This window comes from Monopterus albus, unplaced genomic scaffold, assembly GCF_001952655.1.
Source record: "Monopterus albus unplaced genomic scaffold, M_albus_1.0 scaffold40.1, whole genome shotgun sequence".
Taxonomy (NCBI): domain Eukaryota; kingdom Metazoa; phylum Chordata; class Actinopteri; order Synbranchiformes; family Synbranchidae; genus Monopterus; species Monopterus albus.
In genome coordinates, this window is record NW_018127920.1 from 4,811,792 (window position 1) to 4,818,840 (window position 7,049).

Here is a 7,049-nt window from a genome sequence, read left to right on the forward strand (position 1 = left end):
CCGCTCTTTAAATTGAGAGTTCAAATGACTTCATTAGCAAAAACATTTACTGGATGAACACAATGAAGACAGCATTTCACTAAGCCACGATGTTGAAGCTTCCATCACACTGTACTGTATACATATCATCAGTGAGATCTGTGGCTAGGGGCAGCGCGGCAGAATGTTGCCTTTGTGACATCAGCTACAAACCACACCACTGGAGGAAGACCATCCCTCAGAGTCAAGACCCTATAAGCAATATTGCACTACTCTGTTAAATCTAGTGAAAGCAGAGGCAATATTGATAGGGTCTTGTCTGCAAGGTGACGCAGACGGCACAGACTTCTTCTGAGAGCAGGACAGTCTCAGTCTGAGGGCAGAGGTAACCAGAGGAGACAGAGGACGAGGTAAACAACTACTCAGAAAACACTAGCAGATGAATGAAATCTAAGCATCAAGTTCCTCTTTATTGTTTACAGAGGCAGATTTTTAGCTACATGATGCAGCAATGTTAGGAAAAAAACATGCCAAATGTTGTTTAGATGTATTTTTGTCATCTATCAAGCTGACTTAAATATTTAATTCAGTCAAAGGATAGAGTCAGTCATTTTCTACATTAATAGTATTTTCAAGACTCTCCAGAGACTAAAACCAGCAATAATTTACCACTACTGAGTTAGTCTGTCAGTCTCCAATCATATCTTATTCATCTGTCCCATACAGCATCATTATTGTTCAAGAACAATTAACACTGCTGCATAAGATGACACATTTTTTCATTAAAAAAAATATAAGAAAAACAGATCAACATAGTTGTTAAAAATGTTGCCTCAAAAGCAGTAAGCTGGAGCCAATCCCAGTTTACATTGGACGATTAGCAGGATGCACCGCCGGTCCATCACAGGGCTGATATTTAGACAAGCAACCACACACACACTCACGGGCAATTTAGAGTTAGCAATCTACCTAAGCGGCACATCTCTGGACTGCGGGAGGAAGCCGAGAACCCACGCAGTTACAGGGAGAACATACAAACGCTGCACACGAAGGCCCTGGGTTGGCCAGGGCTCGAACCACTGAATCTTCTTGCTGTGAGGTGGCAGCGCTATCCACTGCCCCATGTGTTGGAAATGCTTTAGGCAATTGTTCATCTTACATGTATACTGTATTATTGGGGATTTCCCACAGATAATCATATAGCAGGTGTATGGTAAACCTTCTATCTGGTTATTCCTGCTTTACATGTGTTTAATCATGTGATCAGCTGAGGAGGAGTAGGTAGCTTGATTATCTTGCTGTAATTCTTCACTTTCAGCAAAGAACTAATTTACTCCCATGCTGGTACAATCACAGTGGATATTAGAAATTCACTTCATGTGCTCTTGGGAAATTAACCATCCTACAGTATTTGCCAGTGACTATATTTTCACCTAATCAAAAAATTTGCTTGGTTTTTGTTTTTCAGTTTGAGTTCGGTTGCCTGGATAAGTCTGTAGTTTGGTTTTATTCCTTACTATACTATAAAATGGTCCTGGATGACAGCACACGGATCAAAGTGGAGAAAGTTTTGTCAGCTCTGATGACTCTAATAGGTCCATTAAATGTTTAGTCATTCCAAAAACATATCTGTGGAAGGTTTACTGTAAACAAACATCACTAACTACATCTGGGTGTTAGATGGTTAAAAGAACAATTCTCACATTTACTACCACTCATCATCTTATTTGATTTATATCTATCTATCACACACATTTCTGCTGTCTCCATTTATCAGGATTGCATCAAATTAAGCAGAAAGAGCTTCTGAGGGACCTCAGAATTTTTTTCAGTGGCAGAAACGCTGTACTCTGATCCTCATTAAAGCCAAAGGCTTTGGAGTCAACTGACATGATAAATTCTACACCTCTTTCCCCCCCCTTTTCTCTTTTAGAAACAGTCAGAGGCCTCATAATGTCTTTTACCTGCTCTGTAACCACACAAACAGCTCACTTTCGGAGTGGCAAATCGTTTGTTTACAGCTTATGCAGCAAGTTAGACATGAAAAATAAATAAATACATTTTTTTGAAAATCAAAGATCTAAAATCTAATTTAAACCCTTGTTTCCTGTTTCTGTAAACAACCCAGACTGACTCCTGGAATTCATTTTATATGCAAATATAATAATAATAAACAACTCTAAACTGCATCTACAAAGCTCCCAGTAATTAGCAATGCAGTTATGGGCAGTATGACGTTTTGTACAGATGTGACCTTACAATGTGCCCATCTGAACTGTTTGTACCAAGAGAAGGACTTTACAAGTGTTTTGCGTGTTAGTGTTACAGCTCTTCACTCTTGTAAGGTCCACGGATGCCTCTGCGTCATGCACAGAGCATGGTTTACTCTACTTTTAGGATTATCAAGACACTTGTATCCATAGTTCAGAGATTTAGGCTGCAACTAACCACTATTTTCATCACTGATTCACCAACTGTTTTCTCAGTTAATCATCTAGTAAATGTTCATCACAAGTTCTCAAAGCTCCTGGTTACAATTCAAATGTCAGTCTCAACAGTCTGACAACCAAAGATATTCCAAATTTCACATATTAGAAGTTGGGACCAGTCAAGACTTTGCTTAAAAATGACTGGTTATGAAAAGAATTACTAATTAGCTTCCTGTTAACCAGCTAATTAAGTGGTTGACTAATCATTCCAGCTTTACTAAATCTCACAGGTTCCTTAGCAAAAGCATGCAACCAAATTGGCTTTTTTTCTTTGAAAGTGCAAACTGGCTACAAATGCAATTAGTTCTCTGTCCATGTCAGCTACACTTCATATAGACCTGGTGTGTTCTGGTATTTGCCTGCCAGCACAATGAGAAAGACAAGCTTCTACATGCTGCTGATCCAAACTCTCACATTTACTCCTCACTTATGTATTTTATAACAATTCTAGTTTGATAACATGCCACAATCACTGAATTGTTTACATGTGGAGAGGTGGTTGAAATAACAGGACTTGCTGTTCCAGAACAGAATCCACAGTATGACTGCACTACAAGAGCAAATGTAACGTTCATGTTCATGTCTTGTTTGGGGTTAAATTCCCTTGTCATATGGAGAAGTTTAATACAGTTTGTCATGATTTATGGATTAAGGGTCAAGTCTAGTCCTTCAAATAAACAGGGGAACCTCCACATCATGAGACAAAGCAGTAATACAATTAAAACTAAATCAATGTAACATCTTTTGACAAATAGAATTATGTTCATATTGTGTCATTAGATGTATGTAAGCCTAATTTTGCAGCTAAGCACATTACTGCAAAGAAGATGTGTTTTTTTTTTTCTGGTGGTCGTACCCTCCGCTCCATCCTTCACTGCAACACTAAAGACACACAACCAACAGCAAATTCCACAGTCACTTACAAAACAGTGGCTAAATATGACGCTACAGGCTCCAAGGCTTGCACACACACACATGCACAGACACACACAGCCAGAGCCCCCTCAGAACAGCCCTGCCCTCTGCATTCCTCACAAGAAGCCCCATCCCCCCTATGACCTGCCCCAAATAGGAAACTTACCCCATTTTTCCCACCCACACTGTGACTTTTTCAAGCCTGCACACTTTTTTTTTTTCTTGAAAAATAGCATATCTTCTTACGTCAAATGTTTATATGTGATTAACCTGAGGTTTTACACAGTTGGTATCAAAATGTATTCCAAAGTAGACATTTTTAATAATGTTACTGTTTTTAATTTACATCTTTTTTTTATATTTTAAAGCACATAAAAATTGAAAAATTTCAATGGCTACTTCATATTTTAAAAGGCCCATTTGTATGTTTTTATAAATAACATTAAAAGGGTACATTAAATGATTTCAGTCATCCAATCCAAAATTACATGACAAAAAATTCAACATTTTTTCAATAACAGTTCTTTTATCCCTTACTCATCAGTAGGACTGGCGTCCAGTGGTAAAATGACAGTATCTCAGGATTCATGTAAATTAAAAATAAGTCACTTAAACAAACTAACTAATAAACAAGGTATTTCAATTCAGTTGTGGTTGCACCTCATCTCTGATCCAGATTAAATCATGGCCATGTGACCGAATCAGGATTATGGTCAAATCTGGCCATTTAAGAAGTCTTGTCCAGGAGGGGAATTTCAGGTCGGTTTGATCCAGCATTTACTACTGTATATACAGTACGATTTGACGCTGTGAGTCAGCATGTAGCAACACATTACACTGTCTAACAAAACGTGTGAAGAGTTTGGAAGTTGATCTCAAAGCATGTTACTTAATCTGACATGTGATCTGCAAACTGAGACAGCCTCTGATGTTCTGTGAACAAAATGTTCCTTTTTTTTTTAGGAGGGTGTGGTGCGGGAGGCCCGTATCTTTCCCAGCCCTTAAGGGAGTTTCGGAAATAAAAGGATACCTCTTGGTTTTTTCCCAGAAAAAGTGGAAATTTAAATGTACTGATTTAGCTAGAGTTTTGAAAATTTTTTTTTATTATTCTGTTTATGTGGATCTCTGAAGTTAGTTCAAGGACCATGTGAGAACAGCATCATAAGCCACAAACAGGAATAAAAGTCCGAATTTAATACAATTTACACATTAAAGTATAGAGCACAAATCATCCAAAGACTTACAAACAGCACCTAAGGACTCAGGTTTAATTATACTTAAGAACTGTTAGTGTGTAATAATGGATTAGACTGAGTAAATAAAATAGGCTCCATCTCGTGTCAATAATTATTACTTAAACTTGTCCCAAGAAATTCCTTCTATTCATAACGTAGGTTGTAAATATGAACTGACAATTGGAACTGGATTAAAAGCATTTTTCCATATATTACCAGTTGGCCAGCAAAGACCAGCTGTGGTATTTTAAAAATAAGAAGGCTCCACTGCTCTAAGCATATGGCCTGTGTCATATGATTGTTGTGTGTGAAGGATCGGGTGGGGAAGGTGGCGCCTCCACGATTTCAGTATTCTCATCTGTTTCTCTCTATTAGCAGCATCTGTCCTTCTGCTGCTGCTGTAGTATAAGGCGAAGGCCGAATGCTATGACAATACTATTGCACTGCTTTAGCGGATGGTACAGTAGTGCAACATCGTCAAAGCAGCTGACCTCTGCGAGCTGGAAAACACACACAAAAAGCTTTTATGACAGCACAACAGCCATACCTCACGTGTTCACCACTCTAGAAACATACAATGACAACAAACCGATGTGTTGAAATTAATTAAAGCTATGACACAGCTGTAGTTCCACTACTGTGGCTAGCTAGGCAACCAGTTCACTTAAGGCTAACAGTGCCTTAATTCCATTTTCCTTTATTTTGATGTTTGAAAAAGACTTGTAACTAAAGGAAGTGGGAGGTGAGGAGTGGGGGTGGAGGTGGGGGCAGGGTTTGGGGGGTTGTCAGCCAATGCCCTTTTAATATTGCACTGCTCATCTGATTTCACAGTAGTACAACAGAAAAAGAGCCTTGGACAACATGTCTGTTCCTCACATCCGTTCCATTTCTATTCAAAGCCCAGCATGCAGGCCGTCGCTCCAGTGTTAACAAACTAGACACTACAGGGCCTATATGTGTGAGCCTACACCAGACAGCTATTAACATGCTGGAAGCAAACCAGCAGCCCCTGAAACAACCAAACAAACTTATTTGCTTTATCCTGTATGCCTACAGGCAATTTGGAAGAGAGTTGTTAAGCTATGCAACCTTTAACTCATAATTTTAAATAAAAATGTAGGCTGTGCTTGCTCATATGGTAGCAAGGTGATTCCCCACTGTAGGTTTGTCACCTTTTCTGTAATCTGCTCTGGTCAGCAATAAGATATATGAGCAGAGGGTGGGAGGGGGCATATTTACAGAATTCAGTGCAAAGCCATTCTGTGGCCTCACTGGAAACAGGCAGTGAACAGGACTTTGCCTGGAGGAAATGAGGGTGGAGAAAACATACTGGGCAAACAGCACATTCCGTGATACACCAGGAACCTACATTTAATACCTACTATTCCTGTCCCTTTAGCCAAAGTGGAAATTTGAAACCCTCCTCATTTAGGAAACTGAGGGGCAGGGGGTCTTGGAGGGGGTTAACAGTGTTCAGAGGAGTTAACAGTTAGTCAAAGTGCCAAAACTGATAAAACACATACACAACAAGACCACCAGCTAAGACAACATTTTCATTTCACTGTGCTAGTTTCAATTTGAAACAGCCCAAACAAAATAGCTTAATGTGTGAAAAATGTGCTGTGGTCTTCCCTAACAGAATAACAAGGTCAAAATGCAACAAAACGCTTGTTTTTCTCTAAGCAGTGGCTCCTGCAGAAAATATTTAGGGGGTGGGACCTGAGAAAATCTTAGGGTGGCACATTAAAAAGGCTATACAGAGGAATTTCAGGTTATGCAAGCTAATAGAGGTAAAGATACGATATTATAGTAGAAAATAAATTGCATACTGTTTAATTCCTTGGCTGATCTCAAGTGAATATCATGCTGACATAAGATGAGCCGAGGAACTGTTAATTATCAATTCCAATTTGAATGCATCACCAACATAAAATCAAGTGTATAGGTTTCATTTATGTCCAGCACATCATATTTTACATTGTCCATTTTTTATCATAACATTGGGTCATACTTCACATGTCAATATTCTAGGTGATCAAAAATTACAAGTGCCTAGTGTATCTGTATTCTATTGAATAAAATAATAGATGATGAACGCAAAAATGTTTGGCCTAAAGTTCTGATGCAATTACAAAACAACACATCAGATTTCATACTCAATTTCTTTATTAATTTGATCATTTCAGCGATTTGTATAATAACAACCAACATGGTATTCAATTTCGATAGTTTTATCTCAAAATCATTAAAAAAAAATTATTTCCTTTCTTGAGAACGCGCCCTTCAAATTTCAACTAAAATGTGTTACATCTTAAATGTATGTCAGTTTTTAAGGGCGTGTATTGCAAAGAATAAGGATGACTGGGGTTTGTCAGGTGACGGGGTGGGGGTGGGGGTCAGTGAGGTGGCCATGGGCCCTCCTGGTCACCCC